The following is a 27923-nucleotide window of genomic DNA, read 5'->3' as shown; positions in this document are numbered from 1 at the left end:
TTGGTTTGCAGGCCTAGGGATTGAATTTACGCCTTCTCACATCTTAGTACGCCACCACTGAGCTATATCCCCAGAGGATCTTCTATTTTTCATTTGGAGTTAGAGTCTCACCAAGTTGCCCAGGCTGACCTTGAACTTGCTATCCTCTTCCTATTCAGCCTCTCAAATAGCTGGGATGACAGGAATGCTCCACCAGGCCAGGTACGGTTTTGTTTTATTGTGGGAACCAAACTAAGAGGCATGAGGCTAAGTTTCCTTGACCATGTCTGTGTTTCTCATGATCCTTTGGGTCTGCACTTCCCTGATGAGTAAGGGTCTTAAGACTTCGCACATGCTTATTGGCTGTTACTGAATCACCTTTAGAGACACGTCTGTTTAAGCCCTTTGCCTATTTTTCCATCCAGTTGTTATTGAATTTTAGTCCTCTATATATTCTGAACACCAGCACCCTGATGCTATGACCTTGACACAGTAGCACGGTATCTAGTCACCTTTTAAATATTCTAAGTATTTTTCTTCTTGAAAAAAAATTATTATATTATGTTAAATCAGTACTCTCAATAAAATCACTACTTAGAGATTCCTATATAATAAAACCAAGCTGATGAGATTTACCAACTTCATTTAGGCAAGAAAATAAACAGCGGCCCTTCTCTCCCAAATGAGGCCGTGGTGTTTACACAGTCGCTGGAGAGCAATGTGGTAAAACCCTTGGGAAGCATAAGGAATTATTTTAGACCAGATTAAATGCCCCTGCAAGACATTCTTCCAGCAAAAGAACGAGATAAGGGTCGTTTCTCTGAGCGATAGGGAAGTTTGTCTAATAGCGGGCCTTGCCAAGGAATAATTCACTCTCTAAATATTTTTCACACAGAACGGTGACTCACGGATCTGGGAGCAGGGAAAAGGAAAAAAATCTGGAGGAGCTTGACAGACTCACCTTTTTCATATTTCTGAGCTGAGCTGGTAAGCCTGACATGGTTTCCTCTCTGGGCATTTGAATCTGTGAAAGATACTTTTGTTTTATCAAGCGGGGAGTGGGGATGGGCATCTTACTTCTAATGAATATGATACTCACTATATCTAACAGAGTCTATATTGCTTCAAAAAAAGAAACAAAACACTGACTTATAATTGCAATCCTTCTTTTTGCATTTTGACCCAGGTTTTCCCTATGTAACTTAGGCCTGGCTACTCTTTAGCTTGTGACCATCCTCCTGCTTCTGCCTCTTGAAAACACCGAGCCCAGCTGCAATCAATTTTCAAAACTTTAGTTCTATGTTTCTCTCTTTTCAATTGGTGAGGCTAGGAGGGTTATCTTGAAGTGCTGCTCGATTTCTCTTGAGCTGTGGTCTACGGTTATCCATTAGCCAGTTAAGGTCCTTCTGTTCTACCCACATGAAAATCATGAATAGTGAGGAGAAGGTATCCCTGGCCTGTGAATGCCAAAGGCTTAGGAACTCAACTAACAGGCTTGGAAAATTTCATCTCCTAGTCTTGAGAAGTAGGGACCGGGATTTGGATGCCATGTGTCTATGGTTGTAGACGCTTAGGTTGGAAGCTTAGTGTTCTAAGGTTTTGACCACCACTGGCCACAGCACCTGGCAGCTGTTGGAATCCTTGGCTTCTAACAGCAGCAAGAATTGGGAGACAGTACCTGCTAATATTAAAGCTCCTGAATGGGTCATATCTGTTGGGACCCTCTGCTCCTATAGTGGCTAGCTCTCAAGCCTAGAGTTTTAGAATCCTTGGGCCATAAGGCATAGTCGCTCCCCAGAACTATTCTAGCAACAGGAGCTTTAGCAACTAGGGTTATAAGCACGTGTTACCCTTCTTGGATTATTGGTGACTGTTATGCTTGGCAGAAGGGGCACATGTAATCTATGATTGGGCTTTGTCTTCACTTCCATTTCCCCACCTAAATCAGGAGTTTGGTAACAAGACTTCTAGGTCAGAATTATCAATAGTACTTTCCTTCAGAAAGACCATCCAACTTATTCATCATATGGTAATGGGTAAGGAGTCAAAAAGTAATGACACCCCAATTCTTCTATTAGACTCCCCATCTTTCATTGCTCCCCAACAAAGAATACTGCCCGTACACCACTTTGATCCTCAGGAAAAACTGAAATCACACCTGTTGTCAGAATTCCCCCCAAATTAATATGTATCAAACCCTTGGAATATACTGAGTGTTCTATATTATAGCTCTGTGGCTTGGAGTTTTAGGTAAGACACCCAAGAGCACATAAGGGGCAGGACTTGAGTGCTTACTTTGTGTCAGACACTGATTGCATAGATGAATTTGCTTTTCAAGAAAACTGACAGGTAATTATTTTCACTCCCAATCTACAAATGAGGGGACTGAAGTTCAGAGAGTTTGAACAATTTCCTCAAGGTTATGGTCCTGTTGTAAATCATAGCCAGAATGTGGACTCTGAAGATGAGTTTCCATACCATCCTATGGTGTTAATATGATAGGGCTGACTAGCAAAACACAACACCCAGGGCACTTTAAACAAACAAAATTATTGTCTTTCTGTTTTGGAGGTTGAAAACTCAAGGTTGAGGTGGGGGGGAGGGCCTGATTTCAACTGAAGTCTCTCACATTAGTATGCAGACAGATGTGTACTATACCCTTATATGATCTTTCCTCTGTACCCACACATTTGTCAAGTTGGGCTGATGCCCACCAATAAATCTCAATTTAGCCATAATTATGTCTTTAAAGGTCCTATCTTGATTATATCATATTTTGAAGGGCTGGATGTTAAGGCTTCAGCACATGAAGTTCATAACAAGAGGGTCTAGTTACCATCTGGTAAGGTCATAATACAGATGTCTTATAGATTATCTTTTGTTCAGACTGCTACCTGTTCCAAGGACTATAAGCTCCCCAATCTCTCTGTAATCTACGTGTGTGCAGAATTCCAAAATGCTTCCCACTCCTCATAAAAATTTAGAAATGCCCTTATTGTAGAAAGAGTAAGTGGATGAAACTATAGGCTTTGAAGGTAGACTCTCAAAGATGATATGACTGTGGACATGAGAGAATGATCATGCCCATCTCTCTTATGGTTTCTTATCCCAGTTATCAGAAAGAACTATGGGAATGCAAGGGCTAATCCTCGATCTGTATTCTGGAAAACTTAGTCTATGGCCCGGAACCCTAGGTGGGGTAATACATTTGGGATGTCCATGCCCTCAGACCTACCACCTCCTCACATCCTGTGGGAGGAAAATGTGGCTTGAGTCAGACTAAGTTGGGAATCAGCCCAGAACTTCTGGAATATGAAGTTCAACATGAAAAATTAAAATAATCTTCCACAGTCGTTTTCACTCTGAGTCTGTGTGGATGCTAAATGTGTGATTCATTCCCAATAAATCCAGGTCCTCTGATTACATGGCTTCTGAGCCATTAAAGGGAAAAATATTATAAACAAATATATATGTATATATACACATATACATACAGTTTTAGGGTATTCTATTTTTTTATGCTCTTTTGGCAGATGCAGCAAAAATATAAGAAATTCAATTCTCTATTTATCTCTCTCTCTCTCTCTCTCTCTCTCTCTCTCTCTCTCCACACACACACACACACACACACACACACACACACACACACACACATACCATATAAAGAGATAATGATACACACATACATAAGCAACCACACACATATACTACAAAAAAATAATTGATAATTAAGATTTTCAGATGATATAGGCCCACAATTATTTAGGGTACTTGCTTTGAAATCTGAACTGTCACGAGACATCATTTCATTCTTTTCTCCTTGGTTCATTGTAAACTTGAGCTAATATGTAAATTATGAACAGTCTTCTAAAATCAAGAGGAATGTCAACAAAATTATGTAGCTAATGAAAAGGCCAGTGCGTTTTCTTATTTGTTTGCTTTCAAGTTGCCTTACTAAATTGGTCTATTGTGAGAATGTTTGTTGACATAACACAAATCAGTTTGAAAGGATTTGGGAAAGATTTCAAGGGAAAGGCTCAGCTTGCTACAGTGTATGTAGACGAACCAGACAGTTGATGTCATTGTCCATTTCTCATTGAAGAAAGAATCCTGCTGTTGAGTACATGACCTTGTGCCAACAGACCATTGTTTCCAGTCTTGGACTAATCAAGTCTCCAGTTCAGACATTACAGCCATTTTGTTTTCCTCTGTGGAGTTGGGGTCACAAAGGAAGAATTTGTCCTTCGGGTCCTTCATAGTTTCTGGTTGTCATAGTTTGTCCCTGAACCTTAGGATCTCTTGGTGCCTTTTCTTTGGATCCCTGTTTCAGGACATTGAAGCTTATAGTTCATTTAATGCCTCCAGCATCCCACCTGGAGGAACGCTAAAGAGGAAGTTCAGCCACATGTATGAAGACAGGTAAGTGTGACAAGCAGCGGTGACTTATTAGTTATTGTGTGTTGGGTGACTTTCCCTGGAGAAACAAAGACATATCCATTCACCCCAGATAGTGATGGAACCAATAGACCAAAGAGAAGACTGTCTGAGCCCAGCTTGATGAACCAATGGATTTAAGGAGACCACTTACAGACCACAATGTCTACCTTTTATAGAATCTCTAGGCAGGTATCATGAAGATCTCATGCTCTTCTGAGCCTCATGCACTTCCACCTCTCTCCATGATAGAAAGAAAATAAACTTGATCACGAAGGTCTCCTTTGCGTCATCATGGTTGCTCTGCTTCCAGACAGGGAGGATCCTGTCCAAACCAGAGAAAAGAGCAACATTGCATTGGCCTCTGTACACAGCAAAAGCTCTTAACATTAATACTGACAATGAGTGCTAGAGAAATGGGAAGAAAAGGCTTCTGTTTCTCATTTGGCCTCAGCAGTGCTATGTCTGCCACATTTGGATTGCTAGCACATTACACCTGAAGGAAACATTCTTCCTAAAACACTGTCTTTACAAATCATACAGTTTTCTCTCATCCCTCTTCTGTTCAGATGGATTTCCTGGTTCTTCCCCGTTTCCTGAACTTGCAAATGTTGTTATTCTGACTGGTTCCTGGCTCCTCTTCCCTTTATGTTTTCATCGTTAAAAAGATCTTTTCTGCTCATGTGAGTTTAGATGCCATTTCTACACTAACAACTCCCCATCTGCCCTTTCCCATTCTGAGCCCCAGACTTGAATACCTAGCTGCTTATGGTTGGGTTGTCTGAATTCTTTCCATGAGCCCCAGACCCACACCCATTGGCCCAGTCTTCAATTCTTAGTTTCTATTTCAGGGAATACCACCACCATTTTCTTTCCAGGTACCTGGAGTCATCAAGGGAAACTCAGGTGAATCTTCCTCCAGAATATGTCTTTATTCCCAATTTTCCACCTGAATTACTAAAATGCTCACCGGATCCAGATCCACATTTCTTGAATTAAAAGCCACCATAGATCTGAGCCTTTTTGTTTACTTCTCAAGGGAGGTCTCTGATCACTGTTAACTGGACTCTAGTTGGTCCCCACAGACAAGGCTCCCAGATGTACATTTCTTCCCTGCCCCATCCAGCCCCAGAGCTCATGTAAGTCCCCAAGTGGAAGCCAGAAAGTTTGCAACACCCACCATAGGACTGCATCTGTTCTTACCCCTCAGACCTAGTAATTAGCCTCTTTAAAAAGCGAAATCTTTGGTTTTGCTCATTTGTGTGTATAATGTTAGATAGGAATTTTCTGCTTAAGTATGATGTGAAATAGTAGTGGGTATCTGTGTGTGTGCTACTGAGAGTTGACCACAGACCCTAGCAGAGGCCAGGCAATCACTCTATCATGCAACCACACCTTCAGCTCCTGCAGCTCTCTGTGTAAAATCTGGTGTTTGTGCTTGTCTTAGTCAATACTCTATTGCTGTGAAGAAACACCATGACCAAGGCAACTCTTATACAGGACAGTGTTTAGTTGGGGCTGGCTTACAGTTTCAGAGGTTTAGTCCATTATCAGCATGTCAGAGAGCATGGTGGCATGCAAGCATACACGGTGCTGGAGAAGCTGAGAGTGCTACATCCAGATCCACAGGAAGGGAGAGAGAGCCACTGTGGCTGGCTTGGGCTTCACAAACCCCAAAGCCCGCCCCACAGTGACACACTTCCTCCAACAAGGCCACACCTACTCCAACAAGGCCACATCTCCTAATCCCTTTCAAGTAGCACCACTCCCTGATGACCACACATTTAAATCTATGAGCTTATGGGGCCATTCCTAGTCAAACCACCACAATGCTGTGTAAGTGTCTGGACCGAAACTGGTATTCAGTTTGGGTTAATGTGTTATACAAGGACATACAGGCTTTGGTGTGTGATGTGAGATGGAGCTGTCCTTTGTGTGTAGAGAAATGGTCATCTGCCTTTTGTTTATGTGTGACCAGGGGCTTCTAGTTATTGAGAATATACAGGTATGAAGAGCATCTCTTTAGGAGCTAGAGAAATAGATCAGCAGTTAAGAGCATCTGTTAATCTTGCACAGGACCCTATTTTATTTTCCAGCATTTGCATGGTGGCTCACAGCCATTCATGATTTCAGCAGCAGGGGACCCAATGCTGACTTCCACAGGCATGCATATGGTGCACATGCATACACACAGTCAAAATATTCGTACACATTAAATAAATAAATAAATAAATAATTATGGAGATCCAATCTCTATATAGATGCCAGAGTGACTATCTTCTTCTGTTGTGTCTCGCTCTGAGAAAATTCCTGAGACTAGGTAGTTTATAAAGAACACAACTTTTATGTCCTTACAGTCCCAAAGGCTGATAAGTCCAAAGACAAGATTCTAGGATCTTGATCTAGATCGGGGCTTTCTTGGAATTTATTAGACTGGCTTACAAGCTGTGCTCTGGGTAGTCCAACAATGACTGTCTCAAGATGGAAAGGTTGAGAATCTAGTAACTGTTCAGTCCATGAGAGTGGCTATCTCAGCAGTCCCAACCTGGTGCTGGAGTCCTGGAGGATTCTGGAGAATGGCTGATCTTCATTCCAACCTGGAATCCTGAAGGAGTTGGTGAAGGAATGCCTCAGCTCAAGATAGATGAACTTGCCAGTGAGACTGATGGAAAACAGACAAAAAGCCAACTTCTTCTGTATCCTTTGTTACAGGCTGCCTCCAGAAGATGTAACCCAGATTTAGGGTGGGTCTTCCTGCCTCCCTCACAGGAGTGCCCTGAGGCTTGGGTTTTTGTTGATTCCAGATACAGCCAAGTTGACAACTGAGCTTAAACATCACAGTTGTCATTGTATCAGAGTAAATTACAAAGTTGTCTGTATCATACAAAGTGACCCATGGCCTGGTCCCGCCACCCTGCCACTTCCTGACCCCCCCCCCCACCCATCAACTCCTACCATTGTATCTTCTTCCCCATCTAACTCTAGCCATGATAGCCTCTATCATTATGGGCTTTCTGGGAGACCCTTGCGTGACTGCCCATATGTCTCTATTTACAAGTTATTGGTTTCATATAATAATTTATTTGTTTACTGCTTCTTTCCCATTGAAATGCAAAGGTCAGGGATATCAACACTCTGCAATGGTATGAGGTGAGTATTCAACAAGTACTCACTAAATGACTGAATACCAAAGGTATACAACAGATTATATGCACACACACACAAAAAAAGTATAAATGCTAAAAATGGCAATTCATGCTACCAATCATTTTGACCTGTCATTTAACAAAATCCTGATTGTATTCTATTTTCAACATGCCAAACCGACTTTGTTTTAAATTTTATCTCATCAAAACAGAACTCTGCACACATCCATGGCATAGATGTCTATAGCACTCAATGTTTGTATAGTCTAGCTTTCAAAGTTACTTAATCATGACAGGAGCTTATTGGCTCTCAATTCTGAGAGAGAGAAAGAGAGAAGATTTTATCTGGGAAAGTTTTAAACAGTTCTGGCAAACTGGTGCATTTAGAGTGTTAGCAGAAAGCTTACATTTTTATTGACCCGATGTCTGTACAGATTAGATGCCTAAGCAGAATATTTCTTAGTATGTAAATATTATGTAAATATTTCTTAGTATGTAAATATTATGGTTATGAGAGCATTTGTTTCATTCTGAACACCAGTTCTTGCTCATATTGCTGCTTTCCAAGTCTTTGTTTTCCATAAATTGTAAGCTTGGTCCCAGTTGTTCCGGGATGCTCACTCGCGTCCTCTGTACACTGAGTGACCTCAGCACGGAGCAAAGGCTGCTGACGAAGCTGTATTGGCCAGTGCTAAGGCAGCAGCTGCAGGCAGTTAACTAAGGAGACTCTTTCCTCCCTTGTCCTGATGAACCTATAAACAGCCCAGTTCATGGACATCTGGAACATTCTCTCTTTAGTTTTATTAATCTCATTTCTGGTAAGACATTTGCTTAGATTTGATTCAGTAGCATATTTTAACTTTCTTTTTCAAATTAATTCTTACTTATTCTTTGATCATTTCACGCATGTTTACAGTGTATCTTGATCACATCTACTCCCAACATCCTCCTTCAACTCCCCCCCCAACCCCCACCAGGACACCCTATCACCTCTCCCAACTTTTCTTTATGACAAATTATTTTTTTATTATTTGGTAAGTATGTAGACTGATAAAAGATGGTGATTATAAAAAGCAATGCTTCTTACTCATCTCTTTCTGAGAAAAATACTTTTTAAGAAACCGACCAAAAATCAGCTACTAATGTAAGACTTCAGAGATGGGAAAGGCTTTGTAACAAGCATGTCACTCCTGATGATAAAAATAGATCCTACTGTTCCAAAATGGAGGAAAATTTCATTATACCTTCTAAAATTATCAATCAGCAGGCTTAGTTACCCATTGGATTAACCTTTTCTACTGGAAATGATTCCTGCATGATTTTCTAGTTAATCCAATATCTATGGGGTGTACCATGATAAAATACTACAGAGTAAAATTAGTTAAGCTGAATTGAATCAAATTTAAGTGCCCCAAATAGACTAAGGCCATCATTGAGACTTCTTAAGAGCTACCAGGATGACCAAAACCCTTACCTTTGTCTTAACTTGACTCTTAAATGAAAATACCTCATAAACAAAAGTCTGTCCACAAATATGTCCAAAATGGCACATGTGGTGGTACATGCCTGTAACCCCCACACTCATGAGGTGGAGGCAGGAAGATATCTGTGAGTCTGAGACTATCCTGCTCCTAATAGCAACTTCCAGGCCAGCTGGGGTTGCATAGAATACCTTGTCTCAATATATCTCTATATTTATAGAGATGGGAAAGGCTTTGTATCCTATACATCTAAATATGTATATCTATATGTTATGTATAGCTATCACCCAAGAAATAATCATCACTGCCAAGGAGAACTCCTATTCCAAAAGCCCCACCTAAAGGTATAAATCCAACAGTAAGATGTATATATTTCCTGTTTGTCTCCTTTGTAATGAAGGGTGATCTGACAGTGTAGTTTCTTCTCCTAATCAGCAGAATGCTAATGTTGGATGGAGTGGGTCTCGGCACTCTTTAATCCATCCACATTTACTGTATGGGGAAAGAGGGCAGGGAGTGAAAATAAGCCAAGTGGTCACATCTACCCAGAAAAGGGCTTGGACTTGAAACTCACTCTCCCCCTGCCCCGCCACCTACAGTCGTTTCTCAATTCCAGTCTATTTTCTCCTTGCAAATTGTCTTACTTTAGGAAGATTTTTGAAGAGGAACTTGGACCAAAGAGAGAAAAACAAATTGCCAGATGGGTGAGTGAGAAGCATTTTCCATGTCTGTCTTCTGGGCTTTCTCCAGGGGGGTTCTGTGAGCCCCAAGACTCAATGCTCCCATTTTGTGTAACGAATCAGCCCCCTCCCACACTGCTGTGTTTCTGGCTGGGCATCAGCTCAGTACCATCCTTGGGAGAGTTGGGGAAAGTAGTCATTGAAGTCATTTCCTGTGTCCTGTGGTCCGGAACAGGGATGCCAGTTGAGAAAGATCAAGTGTCTAACACAGAAAACAGACTAGCAGTGAGCAGGCCACCAGAGGCAGTGAGTGGGAAATGGCAAGAAAACAGCATGGTGTAGGGAGAGAAGGTGAGAAAATGGGCTTGTGGCTGAGCCACATTAACGTTAGGCCACATGAGGAAGTGCTGTAACTTTTACAAGCCTGATTTTCTTAATCTATAAAGCAGAAACAATATACCATATGTCTCAATATCCTTACGAAGATAAAACAAGGTAATATACACACTATATATTTTCCATATATTAAATGGAAACAAGATCTGGTGTATTCCAGGCTGGCTTGAACTCACTGTGCAGCCAACCTTGACCTTCTGGTCTTCCATCTCCATGCCTCCATTTCTCCAGCATTGGTCACCATACAGGGTTTATGTGGTGCTAGGGATCAAACCCAGGGCTTCCTTCATGTTATGCAAGCTATCATCTGAACTACATCCCCAGCTGTGCTCCATGCATATTTTAGGAGAGAGCTACATTGCATAGAATGAACACGTGGCCTTGACAGTTGGATTGGCTAGGTTTCTTAGGAAGGTGACCAGGACACTGTAGAATCGCTATAGAATATCAACTTCTACCCTTCCCTCTCCTGAGCCCGTTACCTTCCATCCATGTATAATATGCAAAGATGGTTCTCACGCTGCAGTGTGCACCAGTCACCAGGAGGGCAGCTCTCTGATGCAGTGGGTCTGGGGTAGGGCCCCCAAGTTTGCACTTGTTGCAAGCTCCCAGCAATGCTGGGGTTGTTTGTGGTGCAACACATTAATATTGATGTAGATACAGAGCTAGTTATGGGAGGAACAGTCCTGAGCTCTGTTTGGATTTCTGATTGAAAGCCCTGTTCTGAGGCACCTTGATTTACTATGGTACTAATAGTGACGACATGCCTGGTTTCTTTTCTCAGTCCTCCACTGCTCTTTCTACTCCTTCTCCTCCTCCTCCCCTCCTCCTATTCTCCTCCTCTTTCTCTTCCGTCCCTCCTCTTCCTCTACCTCCTCTTCCTCCTCCTCCTCCTTCTTTTCCTTTCACATACAGCTTTGGAATGCAGAGCTCTATTTGAAGTAACAAACAAACAAAAAAAACCAAGAAAAATCCTAGGTCAATACTTAGTTCACCTCAAATAAAAAGCTTGGGAATATACTTTTCTGCTTCTACAAATGTAGCAAATTTCTCATTACTTTTTTTTTTAAACAGGTGAAAACTATAATCAATTAAACACTAAACCAAATACTGTGATCCAAATACTGTTGGACTCACTGCTTGGGATACCTAAACGAAGCACACTTAGGAAGGTTTAGTTTTATATGAGAGCAGGCCATTATTATTTGTGTCAAGGTCAATGGTGTACCAGTTGTAGCTGAAGGACATGTTTAATTTGTTTAGTACTATGTGGTTTCATCAGAGTTTTTCTTAATTCTGTTAGTGCTGTTTGGTTGTTTGGGGATTTTATTTTTTTTATTTATTCATTTATTTTTTTATTTTTTAATGGACTAAATATCTTGTAGCTCCAGAATTTATGTGTTGAAGCTCTTACCTTCACTGTGGCTGTATTTGGTGATGGAACCTCAAAGAAATAGCTGAAGACAAAGGAAGTCTTATGGGGGGAGTCTGATAGGATTGGCGCCCTTATAAGAAGGGAAGTCAGTGAGCTGAGTCTCCCTGTTTGTAGCTGCCTGAGTTAAAACCCAGTGAGGGCATGGTGATATGGTAGCTGTCTGCAAAGCAGCAAAAGAGCCATTGCCAGATCCTGGCCAGGCTGGTACCTCAGTCTTGAACTTCCAGACTCCAGAACTATGAGGGAAATAAAATTGTGGTTTTTAAGTAATTTTTTTTTTTTTTTTTTTTTTTTTTTTTAATGACATCTAAAACAGACTAATATAATGTCTGGATATCCTTGGCTCGGAATTTTTTTTTTTTTAACTCTGAATTAGCTGGGTACCTTGTCTTTGAAGATCTACTCTATCTATCCATCTCCATTTATCCTAAGTTGGGTAGCTCATCTGTTTTAAGTGAGAGAAGCTGACGATACAATCATCAACATTTTAAAGAATCGAGAGATTTTCTCATGGAAACAGATCTAGATTCTCAAAGTTCCTGGCAAAGTGCTTGATCTGGCCATACCACCTGGAAGACTAAGTTGGCGCTTCCCTTTCAGGCTGGGCGGTAACTCTCACGTTGGGCAGAGCTCCTTCTGGCATGCTTTCCTCAATTACTTTGCCAGGCTAGTCACTGTGGCCATGTCAGAATACCACCCCGTTCCTCATGCAGTGGGGTGAAAGGCTGAAAGCCTGAATGCTCGGAAATCCCTTTCAATGCTTGTTGCAGATGTTGCTCGTCATGTCCCACGGCAGCCTCTCCTGGAGCATTGGGTGCCAGTGGTTGAAGTCACTGCTTGGAAGTTCTTGGCAGAGATATATTATAAAATGGCCTTCTCCATCCTGGAAGGAACAATCCTCAATCCAGAAGACCAAGATGGGTCTTGTAAGGATATTAGGCCTTTGTTCCTCACAACTAGCCTCACTGTCAGACTTACTGACTCAGTCTCTTATACAATATTACTCTGGATTGAGGGACTCACTCCATGGCAAGAGGGATGCAACATTGTGTGTTGGAATTTTCTTGGGGCCACCAACCAGCTCCAAATAAAGACAGAGAGACTTATTATTAATTAGGAATGTTGGGCCTTAGCGTAGGCTTGTCCTCTTTTTTTTTTTTTTTTTTTTTAAGCTGAGGATCGAACCCAGGGCCTTGTGCTTGCTAGGCAAGTGCTCTACCACTGAGCTAAATCCCCAACCCCCCTACTAGCTCTTTTAACTTCATTTAACTTGATTCTATTTGTCTATGTTTTGCTTTGGAGCTTTTTTCCATTCTTGCATTCTGTATATCCTATTTTCCTGCTTCCCCTGTGTCTGCATGGCTAGCTTCTGGCATCTCTTTGTCTTTCTTTCCTGCGCCTAAATTCCTCTTCACATTTATTGTCCCTACCCAGAAATCCTGCCTATATCTCCTCCCTCACTATTGGCAGCTCAGCTTTTTATTAGACCAATCAGGTACCTTAGGCAGGCAAGGTAAAACAACAACACATCTTTACATAATTAAACAAAAGCAACACCAACACGTCTTTACATAGTTAAACAAATATTCCAAACAACATTGGGTATGTGACCATGAGTTCTACTGGTTGTACCGCACTGAAGCTACTGCTATGACAATGTAGTAGAGTGGCTTCTTGAAGACACAGCCTAGGCACCAACTTGAAGACAACTGTGCTATCTTTACATCATTGTGACCAAAATACATAAGAAAGGAAGCATTTATTATGACTCACAGTTCAGGAGCCACAATCCACCATGGCAAGAAAGGCATGGTAGCCAGAAAGACGTCCAACAAACTAAGGCTGTAACTAATAAGGTTTTCCTGGCCCCAACAACCCACTTCTTACAGCTAGACCTCACTTCCTAAAGATTCTACATCTACCAAAAGCTGGGGAACAAATGTTAGAACCATTGAATTTGCAGGGACATTTCACATTCAAACAATAGTGGTGATAGCATGTGAGGAGAGAACATAGAATTGTAACCAATGACTATTAGTCTTATTCCCTCAAAACCTAAACTATAGGTGTCTAGTCCCCTAAAGATAAAAGCAGAAACAAGCCCATTTAGTTTTACTTCCAGTGAGTTTCAAAGTTTGTTCACCGGGTTCCTAGAGGAGAAAGTTATCCATCACAGAGACACTGTGAGAGCCACACTAAACCTAAAGCTTTGGATGCTACCTGGTCACTTCTTATGCCAGAAGCTATATAGGCAAAAGGGGAGTTTGCACCCTGGTGGGTTATTGTGACCCTGGTTGTTGTGAGAAGGTATTTATTTTCTTTCCCTGTTGCTATTATAAACTATCCCAACAAGAGCAATTAAGGGAGAAAGGGATTGCTTTAGCTCACAGTTAGTGGTACAGTCCATCATGGTGGGGAAGACTAGGCAGCGTGACCTTGAGGCATCATTCACATCTTATTCAGAATCAGGAAATGAAGAGGGATGAATGCATGCATGCTGCTTAGCTCCCTTTCTCCATGTATGCAGTTAAGGGTCCCAGCCAGGGGATGGTCCTGCCCACAACAAAGATGGCTCAAGGCAACCCCACCACCATGCCCAGAGACCCATTTCTGAGGTCATTCTGGGTCCTGTCAAGTTGACAACAGTAACCATCACAAGAGGTAAGATTACTGCTAGATGGTGTTGGCAAGAAGGACTATGAGCAGCACTTTGGTAGTTACTTAGTGCTCTTGTTGGTGTTCTCTGTAGCCAATTACCATGCCCATGGGCATCAAATTTGATAGCAACCCAGGCTCAGACCCTCAGGAATTAAGTTCTGTATCTGCAAAGTTTCTGTTGAATGCAGGCTTCATCTCAGGCTCATGTTTTAGATGGCTATAACACAAGCTTCTATCTTAATTGATGTCCCTAGTCCTAACACTCCATTAAAGCTTTCCTTCTCTTATCCAGCCACCTCAGCCAACAGCCTGGGAGTGAAATGTTGGGGAATATTTTTTAAGGTGTGTTACATTTGTTTATGCTGTGAAATATTTTTTTAAAAGATGCAAACATGTGTTGCATTCTTTTATGTTGTGTTTAGTTAACACTGTGAGGCTGTGTTACTGTGCCTGTCTAAAACACCTGATTGGTCTTATAAAGAGCTGAACGGCCAATAGCAAGAAGAAAGGATAGGCAGGGATGGCAGGCAGAGAGTATAAATAGAAGAAGAAATCTGGGAGGAAAAGAAGGAAGAAACAAGAGAACAAGGAGAGGAGGACTTCAGGGGCCACTCACCCAGCCACCCAGCTACACAGCCAGACATGGACTAAGAAGGAAAGAAAAGGTATACAAAAAAGAGAAAGGTAAAAGCCCAGAGGCAAAGGCTAGATGGGACAATTTAAGTTAAGAAAAGCTTGCAAGAAACAAGCCAAGCTAATGCAGGGCATTTATAAGTAATAATGAATCTCCATGTGATTTATTTGGGAGCTGAATGGTGGGCCCCCCAAAAGAGCCAAAAGAGAAAAGGGTAAAAATAACAGATGACAGTGAAAGGAATAAAGAATAGGTATAAAAGAGGAGAGATAATTGACCTGTTTTATAGTTCTAGAACCAAATGTAAAAGCATGGCTGTAATCCATTCCAAAAACCTCCTTCATGTACATTTTTCTGGAAATCCCGAAGTGTTGAGAAGTTATGGTAGGCTGGAAAGAGAATGAAGAGGAACAGGGCAGCACAGAGGATAGGCTGGAATGGGTTCTGCCAATGGTGTTCACTGAGCTGTGATGCTGTGATGTTGTGATGCTATGATGGGTGCTGTGGTACTATGATGCTGTGGTACTGTGGTGCTTCTACCAATGACTCATACCTGAAATCTTCACCGAAATTTGCCCCTGGGTAGTGGGGACAACCTCCTGAGACATACTAGGAGTTACATCCTGCACATTCCAGAGCCAACACCTGAGTGGCACAGGGATACACATCTTCTGCTCCCTTGTCTCCAGGTAGTAGGACAGGCCATGGAGTGCAACTTACTCTAGAGTTCCTTGCAACATCAGGAGCAGACTAAACCTGAAGCACATTCTCACTGAACTTGTCCCCTGCTGTGGTTCGCATCAGAAGTACTGGCCAAAGGCGTGCATCTGGTGTGCTTTTTCTCCAGATAGTGCTGTTGTGGTAGGCTGTGCAAACTTCAGAAGTGGGACTTCACTGGTAAAAGTAATTCATAGGGCATAGGTTTCCCAAGGCTAGACCAGGGCCCTGATTCCTGCTGCTTTCTTTGCTTCCTGGTCCATGAAGATGTAAACAAGCCCTACTACACATTCCCAGCACAAAGCTTTTGAAATGATGACCATACATCCTTTCTCCCTTAAGTTGCTTCCGCCAGCTGCTGTGGTCAAGGCAATGACGAGTAATGAGCACATCTTTCTTTATCCTCCATCTCTCCCAACGATGTCTCTGGTGAGCACAACCTTAGTTAATCATTGCACAAATATCTCAAGATCAGGCTCTTTTCTAGGCTGTCCTTAGACAGCCTTCCATCTCATTGTCTTCTCTCGTACTGCATTTAAACTCTTATTGATCAGTTCATTCCTGAAGAACAGAAACAACAGTTTACTGAGGGTGTGAGCTTATGGGTATAAAAGACTCTCCACCATTTTGACATTAAGGATCTTGAGCAGGAGTCCCAAGACCCTATGTATTTTGAAAACTCTGAAGCTCTACAACACTGTAGAAGATAGAGGCTCCTCCTGCTCACAAAGTGAAAGTCAAGCTAATTGTCCAGGAGTCTGAATGCATTCTCTATAAATAACAAGGAACGTAGGCAGATATGCCTTTTTCCTATTGTAGATTTCCATTTTTTTGTAGATTCAATATTTCATCTATGTGTATTGATTGTATGTATAAATGATGGATTTTATTGTGATATTTTCATACATGCATATAATACACCCTGACCATACTCACATTCTCTGTTACATTTTCATCTCCCTTTGAGACAAAATTATTTTAAATTATTCAAATTACTTCTTCCCTCTCCCCTTCTTTTCCTGAGCACATCCTCTTGACGCTGTTGAGGAAGAGTTGAGATTCCATGTGTCCTTGAGATGGAGTCAGACGCAATGGCCCAGGGCAGGGTGCAGGAGGCTAGGGTGGTAGAAATCATCCATGCATGCTTCCGCCCTTGGTGGGTACTGGAGCTTTAATGGGACAAGAGGCACTTGTGCAAGTTCATTCTCATGCGAGTGATGCCCTGACTGTAACATCAAAGCCTGGGCTGAGTCAGAAGGATATTGATGGAGGGGTGGGCCCAATGTAGTTTTTTTGTTTTTGTTTTTGTTTTTGTTTTTGTTTTGTTTGTTTGTTTGTTTGTAGCTAGGCACGTGCTTTACTACTGAGCTAAATCCCCAACCCCTACAATGTAGGTTTTAAGTGAAGTCTACCTGCAGAATTCAGAGGGTGGGAAGGGTAGCATCCTGAGGGCAAGGAGGAAATGACATCCTCCCTCCTGGAGATCCTACAGCAGAGGCTTGGCCTTTGACTGCCAAAGTCTGCATTGAAATAACAGGGTGGACTTGTTATAGAGTACTGGCCAAAAGGTAGAAGGTGAGGATAAGTACATATTAGAAGAGTGCATCATATCCCCTGGAACTGGAGTTAAGGATATTGTAAGCTTCTGTGTGGATGCTTGGAACTAAACAAGGGTCCTCTGGAGGAGCAGCCAGGGCTCTTAATTGCTGAGCTATCTCTCTAGCCCCTCAAAGCCAGAAAATTTTAAAGATATGTCACAAGAATTTTAATTTAAAAGAAAACTTCATTTCACTGTATCTAGACTGTTTTGATAATATTTACTCAGGATCCCTTTAGATAAGAAGCTATCCTGAAGCTGCCTTCTCTCTCCCCAATCTTTGGTGAATGTTCAGACTAAACTAGAGTCCTCTCCCGAGAGGACTTTATTTCAGAGGCCTCTTGCTGATTCTGGCTGTGTTGTCTGGTTTGCTCTCCATAGGGCAACTAAAGATATCTTTGAAAAATAGAATCTAATTCTCACAGTGTTCTATGGCTTCCCATGGTTTAGCATCAAGTTCCAAGTCCTTACTGGCCTTTGCTCTCCCTCTGGAGGTCCTAAGCCTCGCTTCCTGGTTCCCTTGTTATGGCCCCAGGGTATTGCTGCTCAAGGAACCTAAAGCCATGGTTGTTTTCTTCTGTAAACTAAGGTCTCTGTTCAAAGAAAAAAAGGCTATTTCTAAAGGTTTTGTTATTTATCCCTCTCTCACTACCTTTCTTAGTTTCTCCTTGAACCTATGGACCACTGAAATCTTCTTTGTTTTCTGTGTGGCTTCCCTGGCTGCATAGGGACCTTGTTTTGTACTTCATTGTTATACTTCAATATCTAGAACTGATCCAATATCAACGCAGCAAACAATGTATGAATGTAGAGGTAGAGAATACAGGCTAAAGACAATATGGCTCACACCTGTCATTACAGCACTTGGGATGCCAATTCAGGAGCAACCTGTAATTCCAGAACTGGGGAGGCCAAGTCAGGACTGTTACTCTTAAATTTAAAGTCAGCTTGGATTATGCTGTAGTGAGTGCCAGGCTAGCCCAGGCTATATTGTAGGACTGTATCTCAATGAAACCAAGGAGAAGCAGGAGGAGAAGGGAGAAGAGAAGAGGAAGAAGAAGAAGAAGAAGAAGAAGAAGAAGAAGAAGAAGAAGAAGAGGAGGAGGAGGAGGAGGAGGAGGAGGAGGAGGAGAAGAAGGAGAAGAAGAGGAGGAGGAGGAGGAGGAGGAAGAAGAAGAAGAAGAAGAAGAAGAAGAAGAAGAAGAAGAAGAAGAAGAAGAAGAAGAAGAAGAAGAAGAAGAAGAAGAAGAAGAAGAAGAAGAAGAAGAAGAAGAAGAAGAAGAAGAAGAAGAAGAAGAAGAAGAAGAAGAAGAAGAAGAAGAAGAAGAAGAAGAAGAAGAAAACTGTGTGGGAAGTACTTTTGAGTGATGGAAACATTTTCAGTTTTATTTTGTAGCCCTGGCTTTCCTGGAACTCACAGGATGACCTTAGATTCAGAGGTCTGCCTAATTCTGCCTCTCATACTGGACCCCTGAACAGTAGTTTTGATACAAATGTTTATGCTGAATCTAATGATGAGGAAGCAATCAGATAAATTTAGGTCACATGAGCTCCTGTGAAGACACTGCATTAGTTTTCCCAAAAACAGCAAAGGTCTCAACAGATAAAAATGTAAGGTGGCACTTTCTCTAGTTTATAAGAATTAAGCCCAGCTGGATGTGGTGGTGCATGCCTTTTAATATAAGCATTTGGGAGGCAGAGGCAGGCAGATCTCTGAAAATTTGCAGCCAGCCTGGTCTACAGATGTCCAGGGGTAGGTACACAGAGAAACCCAGCCTCAAAAAACACAAAACGAAACAAAATAAAATAAAATAAAAAAGAATTAAGCACCATGACTAAGGCAATGCCTGACCTTCTGAAGGAAAGTGGAACCGTGATTCATCGGTGTAATGATTCGGTGAGTGAGAGGCCTTGCTGGATTGGGCCAAGGTGCCTCAGTGCATGGGAGAGGGAGACATGCAGATGTGGTGTGTCTTCATGGGAAGTCATTCATACCCACCCCAGGCACAGCATCCATGTGGAAGTGTATTATAAGAGAGAGAGAGACAGAGGGAGAGAGAAAGAAAGAGAAAAGGGAGATAAGGAGGGAAAGCAGAGGTGTGCACACCTCATGGCAAGACAGGGAAGAAAGGGAAGAGAAAGAAGAGAGGGATGTTTCCCCAATGGAAGCCTTATGTCAGGATGGAGGGCAGGTCCCCAGGGGTGGGCCAGAATGCAAACAATTGGTCTGAAACTTAGTCTCAAATTCTTTTGCCTTACATATAGGTACACATACACAAACACACACACACACACACATACACATATACAACCTTGTATCACTTAACAATGGGTATATTTTGAGAACCATGCCATTGAAAAAAATCTCATAGCAGCACCATACCATAATGTGCTCACATGGAATATGCCTATATCCTCAAGCAATTTAAACACGTAAGAACAATGTCATATGTAAATCTGACACCGAAAGGAATAATTAAAAATGCATTTCATGTTCATGGATTGGAATGCTTAACTTAACACTTTTGAGATAGCAAACAGGTGTGGTAATGGATGGGGGTGACACCAAAGGCAGTAAGGTGTAGAAGCGTTTGGACTTCCCTGTGGTAATGCCTGGGTATATCCATGAGTGTGAAAATCCATTGAACTGATTGCTTTAAATGAATGAGTATGTGGGGGGGAAAACCCACAAAACAACAAAATTGAAATATCGTTACACAGCATATGGCTCTGAGACTGTAGCTAGGCACACAGTAGGGTAAAATGTTAACAGTTGGTGAACTTCAGTGAGAAATAAACAGTCGAAGAAAGATGATGACAATAAAAAAATGGCGGAATCTGCAATCGGGTTGTCTGGGTTCAAGTCCAGGCTCCAAACGTCAACTGGGAGTCAAGCATTTCTTTCTTTTTCTCTCTCTCTTTCTTTCTCTCTTCCTTCCTTCCTTCCTTCCTTCCTTCCTTCCTTCCTTCCTTCCTTCCTTCCTTCCTTCCTTCCTTCCTTTCTCTCTCTCTCTCTCTCTCTCTCTCTCTCTCTCTCTCTCTCTCTCTCTTTCTTTTATTTTTCCCCCAAGACAGGGTTTCTCTGTGTTGTTTTCGTGCCTTTCCTGCATCTCACTCTGTAGACCAGGCTGGCCTCAAACTCACAGAGATCCACTTGCCTCTGCCTCCCAAGTGCTGGGATTAAAGGCTAGCACAGAGTCAAGCATTTCTAAATCCATTTGCTCATCAGAAAAAAAACAAAAAAATGAAGGCGTCCCAAACCATCAGCTTCCCTACCATTGGAGCCTCCCAAAGCCCCTGTCACTGCCGGTTTAGACAAAGAATTGCACATATTGAAGAGTTTAAGAGCAGAGGCATTTGAGGAGGGTTTGAGAAAACAGAACAGTTATGCCTTGTCAGCGCAAAGGAAGATCAGATTCTGTGGGTGGGGTGTTTTCCTGTAAAAGAATTGCAATTCTAGCAGCCTAGCCCAAAGGTGTGGCCCTGCCCCCAGAAGGCAATCTCCGTGGGCAGGAGGGACTGGTGAAGACAAGAGATTGAAAGCACGGAAAATGAAGACCAGGCTCTTGTTCTTTCTATCTGGAGCTAGTTAGCGCTGTTTCCATGGAAGATTCCCAACTGACTTCCACCTCTCCATGTCTTAGCATCCCTTGATGCATCAAACTGTGTTTTACACACTGATGGAAAGCTGGCAGGACCCCACTATGCAGCCCAAGTTAGCCTTAATCTCCAGGGAGTCCTCTAGCTGCCTCAGTATCCCCAAGTGCTGGGATTACAGGCATGTGTTACCACGTCTGGCTGAGAGAGGATGTTTGTAAACTGCATGATTCTGCTTCCCTGGTGGTGCAGGACTCAGTGGCTGAACTGAGGGGACCAGGTCAAAAGGGATGGGTTGTGGAAGCTCTAATTTCAAAACAAATAAAAGGAGGAGGTAAGGGATTTAAATTTCTATTACTTAATCTGTTATTTACAGTGTGTGTGTGTGTGTGTGTGTGTGTGTGTGTGTGTGTGTGTGTGTAAAACTCAGTGATAGAACGATTGCCAGGTAAACACAACCCCAGGAAGAATAAAAATTAAAATAAAAAAGAGTAAAGATACATAACTGATATTTTTTTCTTCTCCCGTTCTCAGATCCCCATGGTCTTGTGAATAAAATGTGGAACTGCTGAAACCTTTCACGGTTGGTCAGATGGACACAAGGCATGGCTGGCCTTGTGAAGAGGCTGACATGTGATTCCCGAGTGAAGCATGGGGACCCTGACACCATGGGATCGGAATCAGGAAAAGAGAAAGCAGTTTTCACTGAAAGGACTAACATCCGCCTAAGCCAGATACACAAAGCCTATTCTCCCTGTGAATAACCTGGAGGTCTTATTGACTTTCAAACTACTCACACTTCTGATTTTTCAAAGCCTGCTTATCATGGGCTGCTTCGGTTTTAATATCATATCCAGGAATCAGCAGAAAAGGAGTACTTGGTCATTTACTCAAAGAAATGAGTGACTAACTTTTTAGAGTAATTTAAAAGGAAGGGGAACTCGCTGCAAGTCATTTTCCCAAATCCTTGTCTTCTTCAAACCTGATGAAAGGGCACTGGACTGGCAGAACAGATCCAAGGCAGCAAAATGGTGTCAGACTGTGATTTACATTCAGCTTCCTTACTTCTGCAGATCAAAGGGGCCGAGGGTATGGGTAGAGGGAAAAGGCAGATAAGCCGAAAATAAAGCTGAAACACAATTTTGTTTTAGATTTGATTTTGGTGAAGTACTTATTCCGTAGTATGCAAGATTTCAAAGATGATGAAAATGTGATGTGGGAAGGGCATATAGTTAGAAGACAAGGCATTTGGGACTTGGCAGAACTAAGCAGGGATTCTGGCTTCAGCACTCCTGGCATATGGCAAGACATTACTTGATACTGCTAAGTCTAATGTTCCTGGGTTGTAAATGGGGCCTGTAGCATCTATTGTAGGATGCAAGCTAACAGGAGTTATTTGGGAGGTAGAGTCTGTATGTAGATAACAGATGATCACTATTACTCTGATACTATTATTCCCTAGCCCATTCCTTTTGATTCTGTCCCCCGAGTTCAGCCACTTAAGATTCCTGCTCCACAAGGAAACCAGAATGCTGCCTGAATTTCCAAAGAATAATGCTGGGCCCCACCTGACCTGTGGAACAGTCCTGAATAGGGGAGTGAGGATTGAGAAGTAATAGATAGGAAAAACAGAGACATAGATGTAAAAGAAAAAGACAGAGACACTGGATAGCTTCGGGAGGGCTCTGAGTCAATATCATAGCAGCCCTGAGTTTATTTCTTAGGGCCTTTTTATACCCAAAGCAAGGGGGGCAAAAGACCTCCCCCTGTCAAAGACATCATGGTTCAAACAAGTATAAACACCTCCTTAATTCTCAAGATATCTGGTAACCACAGCTTTAGCCAAACATTCTGTTATCCAGCTTAAGAGAACAAAGACAAGCTTGAACTTTCTGACCTTGAGTCAAGATGGAATCGAAGCACAAACTGGGGTCACTGTGGGCTCCCACAGAACAAAAACAGTATTCATTCCTAGTCTAACATGGGGTCCTATACCTATAATCCCAAAGTGGTCCATGCCTATAATCTAAGGTGGCCCATGCCTATAAAGCAAGATGGCCCATCTCTATAATCCCAAAGTGGTCCATGCCTATAATCCAAGGTGGCCCATGCCTATAATGCAAGGTGGCCCATCTCTATAATCCCAAAGTGGTCCATGCCTATAATCCAAGGTGTCCCATTCCTATGATCCCAGTACATGGGGAAACTGAGACATGAACAGGCTTCCCTAGAATTTAAGGACAGTCTGGGCTACATAGTGAATTACAGGTCAGCCTAATCTACAGAGTGAGACTTTTAAAAGAAGTGGAGGAAAAGGAAAGAGGAGAAGAGGAGGAAGAAGAGGGAGAGAAGGAAAAGAAGACGAGCTTTGTCTTTCTGTGGGTCTGAGTTGAGTTCACTGTCTGAAGATGGGGAAGGATGGCCAGTGAGAACAATGAGGAAGCCAAGCAAGCAAGGGCTTTCTTGAGAAGTAGGGTCACAGCTTCCTGCAGAAGGAAGAGTCTGGAAAACTCATTGTCAGGTAGCAGCTTAGAGCAGCGATTTCTACATCCCAAGAGAGGGCCGATTAGGTCTAGAGCTAGGATGAATCTGATTGGTTGATTTGGCCCTATGTGGGGAATTCTGGATGAGCCTGGTCCAAGAGAAAGCCCTCAGAAAAAGTTCCAGTTGCAGGGGGTGGAGGTGGGAGATGGGGAGTAGGGGTGAGGGGGGGGGGGAGGGGACGCGGCTGTGCAGAGGGTGCACCAAGAACCAGGAAGTAAAAGGAACAAAGGAGTTCATGATGAGTCAGGCCCTTTGGACTTTAGTCCTTGAGCACACAGTAGGTGGAGTTTGTGGTAAAATGGAGTACTCAGAGCCAGGCAGGGTGCACGCCTTTAATCTCAGCATTCTGGGAGGCAGAGCCAGGAGTTCGAGGCCAGCCTGGTCTACAGAGTGAGATCCAGGACAGGCACCAAAACTTCACAGAGAAACCCTGTCTCGAAAAGAAAAAAAAAAAAGATGAAAACAAAACAACACAAGAAAACAACAACAAAAAACAACCTGAGTACTCTTGGAGTTGACTACGGGTGCCACCAGGAAATAGAGATATTTTTTATTTTCTGTGGCAGGAGACCCTAACTGCCTATAGAGTTATACTACCTTGTTCCTAATCCTTATTAACACCACATTATGGACAGGGCCCCATTTAGAACCCTCTGGGTGACAACAGGACCAAGGTACACCAAGAGTGAAAAGTTTTGACAACTCTGAAGTATGGATGGCTTTTCTTTCCGCAACAGGCTTTAAAGAAAAGAGAAAATGCTCATTGGTGCTTTCTCTCTTTTCCCATCCGCCCTCTGTGGCTTCAGTTTTGTCAAAGATTCAGCTTTAGCATCAGACACCGCATCTTTTGACACACAGGCCTCCATCAAGGGCCACTGGCTCCCTCTCTTCTTTGGTCTTAAGAAATGACTGCTGACTCAGTCAGTAGACGTGCAAGATGGACCTTGGACAAGACTCCCACCTCTTTATCTTTCTGTCTGCTTCCTCTCTCCACCAGATTGTGACTGCCTGATCGCCAAGCTGGAATTTGACCTCGGTTCTCCTGCGGTTCTTGTGAAATGCTTTAATCACTTCCCCTTCTGCGCCTGCAACTTCCTTTTGCATATTCTCTCCAAACCTTTGCTTTTGAAATCACCTTACCCGCCAGCTTGTAACTATGCATAAAAACAGAAGAATCCCCTTCCTTCCTCTGCATTTTATCTAAGTCAGGGCCAGAACCGCCCTGTTTCCACATCTTGTCTCTGCTGGAGCACTTCCTTATTACATTCATTATTATTATTTTTTTATCCCTTCAATCTCTTGTCTCAATCTATTGTCCCTCTCAATAACTATCTAACTGGGCAATTGTCTTCTGCTGGACTCTGACGCCCACCCCCCCCCCCCCTCTTATCCCCCCTCACTCCCCTACCTTCCCCCTTCCCCCACCCCGCACTATATGTTAATTCCCAGCCACAGAGATTTGGGTCTCTCCATCTCACCTTAAATATTTATCTCTGCTACTATGGAAGTTTCCTGAAGTTCTTATGAGTTGACACCCCAAGATTTATCTTAGTGAGAGATTTTTCCCTCTCCACCTTTGCTTAACTTCATGCGTGCAATCTAGTATCCTATTTAAAAAGATATTGTCTATGCATGAGATAGAAAATGGGGAAGTGTTGATTTATTAAATCTTCTGGCAATAAACAAAGAGAGTGTTTTACTGCAAACACAAATGACATGCAACCTCAAGCCCATGCTAATAAATTTCACACTACCATTCCCGCTCCCGCGCAATGTCCGTCTGTCCCGGCCCTTAGGAACAACTGTTAATTGCTGGTGCATTTTCTCACCAAGTTATTGGCCTTTGCCTTTTCAGAAAATGCTTCCTGCCTATCTTCTGGGTTAGTCGGGGTATTTTTCTTGGACAGTGTCTGCTCGTGTGGTTCCTTTTCTCCCAGAAGGCTTCAGCAATCTATGGCTCCTCCCCTTGGCCGAGGAAGGACCCTGTGGCCCAAGGGAAGCCCATGACTTACGGGAACGTGAAGGAAGAGCATGTACACTTCCGCCTGCCACACTGGCTGTTTGGGGTTGTTTGAACGTCCCCATATCTCATGGTAATTTTAAAACCTAGATGTCTGCAGTACATCTGTCCAGAAGGATGGCTGCAGAGCTGCCAGTGTGAGAGGCACTTTAGTCCAGAATTGACAGTGTGCTGAACACCTGCTTCTCTGGCTTTCATTTGGGTGACTTGTTTGAAAGCAAAGATTCATTGTTTCCCGTCTACGGCATATTCCTCCGTAAGACGGGCTTCCTCTACACGATGATGTTCAAACACCTCACTGAACCCTGCTTTGCTTGCTTGTTATAAGTTTTCCAGCTTGCTAAAATGATCTTTAGGATACTGTCCAGGCCTGAGTCAGAACGTTCCCAAGCATACCTGCTGAATTTTGTGAACATCTATGTACTGGGTGGCTGTTCCAGCTTTGATCTCAAAGCACTGCCCCTAGTGTGGCCACAAGTAATCGCCACTGCCACACCTTTCTATGACAGCCCCTGGGGCGTGGCCGAGAAGAGACCCCACAAAATCCGACATGCATGTGTTTGCTCTCTCGGCTCCTCGTGGTCCTGGAGGCTGGATTGCATACCAAGTCAGGGTTCCCCAGAGAATTACGCTGGACTGTGCCTCATCTCTCCCAGATCCTTGTAATAGACCCCTTATTGGTTGTAAGTTACCCCTGGAATAAACCTCTTTTAATTAATTACCAGATAAACTACGTGGAATTGCCTCATTAATTGCCGCTATACATCTATGCAAGAATTTTCAGCAATATTCAGGATAAATACCAAAAAAATGAGTTTATTTTAGAACATTAACAGGCAGACCCAAGTGTGTTTCTGGTGGCCTGGGCTCCCCCTTCATAGAAAGGGAGGGGAACAAGATGTGCTGTGTGCTTTCCATTCAGGACCCCGGCTTTGTCTTAGAATCAGTCTTTTGAATCATGGTGTCAGCCTCATTTGGGACATTAAAAACAAAGAAAAACTCAGAAAAATGAAACGGCTCTTGGGAGATCTCACCTGGTTCTCACGCTCAGGCTGCCATGGGATGCACATCCTTAGAGGTGCTTCCCTGCCCTTCAGATCAACTCCATCTAGAATAACATTGAAGAAGGTAGAACAAGTCATCCAGAGTCTGGAAGGTAGACAAACTGTCACCCTCCCAAGCACAGGAGAAATAATGTAGGTAGTAAATTGCTTTTAGAGCAATACATGAGGTAGATTGTAAAATACAAGTAAGTTGATGATTGTGTTTAAATAATAAATGGAAGCACAAACATTTATCACTGCACTTTTTTATGAGGGTTCTACTCAGTATTTTGAAATGATCATTGCACACATCTGCTCCACATCTGTAGTCTGTCTACAACTTTATGTCTGGTGGCAATGATGAAATCGCATACTCTCTCCCCGCTGTAAGGTGAATCTAAGTGGCCTCCCCACTGGGCATGATGTTAGGAAACAGACAGGAAGGAAGGAAGGGAGATTTGGGCATAGCGTGGGAGCCTGAGAATCTGGAGAGAAAGTATCTAACATTTCAGAGGTCCCAGGTTTGATTTCCAGCACCCACACAGTGGCTAATGACCATCTGTATCTCCAGTTCCAGGGGGGTCAGGTAGTTCAGAGGTATCCGAGGAAACAGAGCTTGGGACATAGTGTAAGATAAACACACTTCTGTGTTATCATGTTACAGCTGCACATTAGAGGACATTCGTCATCGTCTGTAAACTGGGCTATTCACTACCGCGATCAAGATTTTTCTTGAAACAGTTTTGTTGAGTTTGAATATGTAAGGTGATAAATTCCATTATGTTTGTTCAAGTTGAACAATGAGTTAAAGAACAATCAGGTTCCAGAATTAGACGTAGGCCCAATCCATAGGATTAAGCAAAAATGTCTCTTTGCTTTTCCTCCGTAACTTCTAAATGTACATTACCTATTTAACAAGAAAGATCTTGGCCATATAAATATCCTTTGTTTGTTTGTTTGTTTGTTTGTTTTGAGGCAGGGTTTCAGACCGTGTAACAGTCCTGGCTGTCCTGGAACTTGTTCTGAAGACCAGGCTGGCCTCAAACTCACAAAGATCTACCTGCCTCTGCCTTCCAAGTGCTGAGATCAAAGGTGTGCACCACCACTATCGTGCCCAATGATGTCTTCATCTTAATGCCCAGAACCTGAGGGTGTTAGGTGACATGGAAAAGGAAAATGATACTTGTGGGTGGAATTCAGGTTGCCAATCACATACCTGGAGACCAGGGATAGTGACAAGGGTGTTTACATGTGAAAAACTGAGACAGGAGAGAAGGTCAAAATGATGTAGCTGAGAAAGGCACAGCATTGCTGGTTTGGAAAAGGCTGAGTACAGACAGACCATAAAAGCCTGGCAAGGCTCGGAAAGGGAGCTTTTCCTGACACCTGGTGAAGAAACACAATCCTATCACTACCTCGTTTTTTAAGCTCAGTGAGAAACCATGCAGACTTAGAATCACCAGAACTTTATAATACTGACTTTTTTTTCTGTGTTATTTTAAGCCAGCAAGTTTATGGCCATTTGTTACATCAAGCATAGGAACCTACCCTGTGGTTTGTCC

The sequence above is a fragment of the Onychomys torridus genome, chromosome 23 (assembly GCF_903995425.1).
Source record: "Onychomys torridus chromosome 23, mOncTor1.1, whole genome shotgun sequence".
Classification (NCBI taxonomy): Eukaryota; Metazoa; Chordata; class Mammalia; order Rodentia; family Cricetidae; genus Onychomys; species Onychomys torridus.
This window is presented reverse-complemented; position numbering follows the sequence as displayed.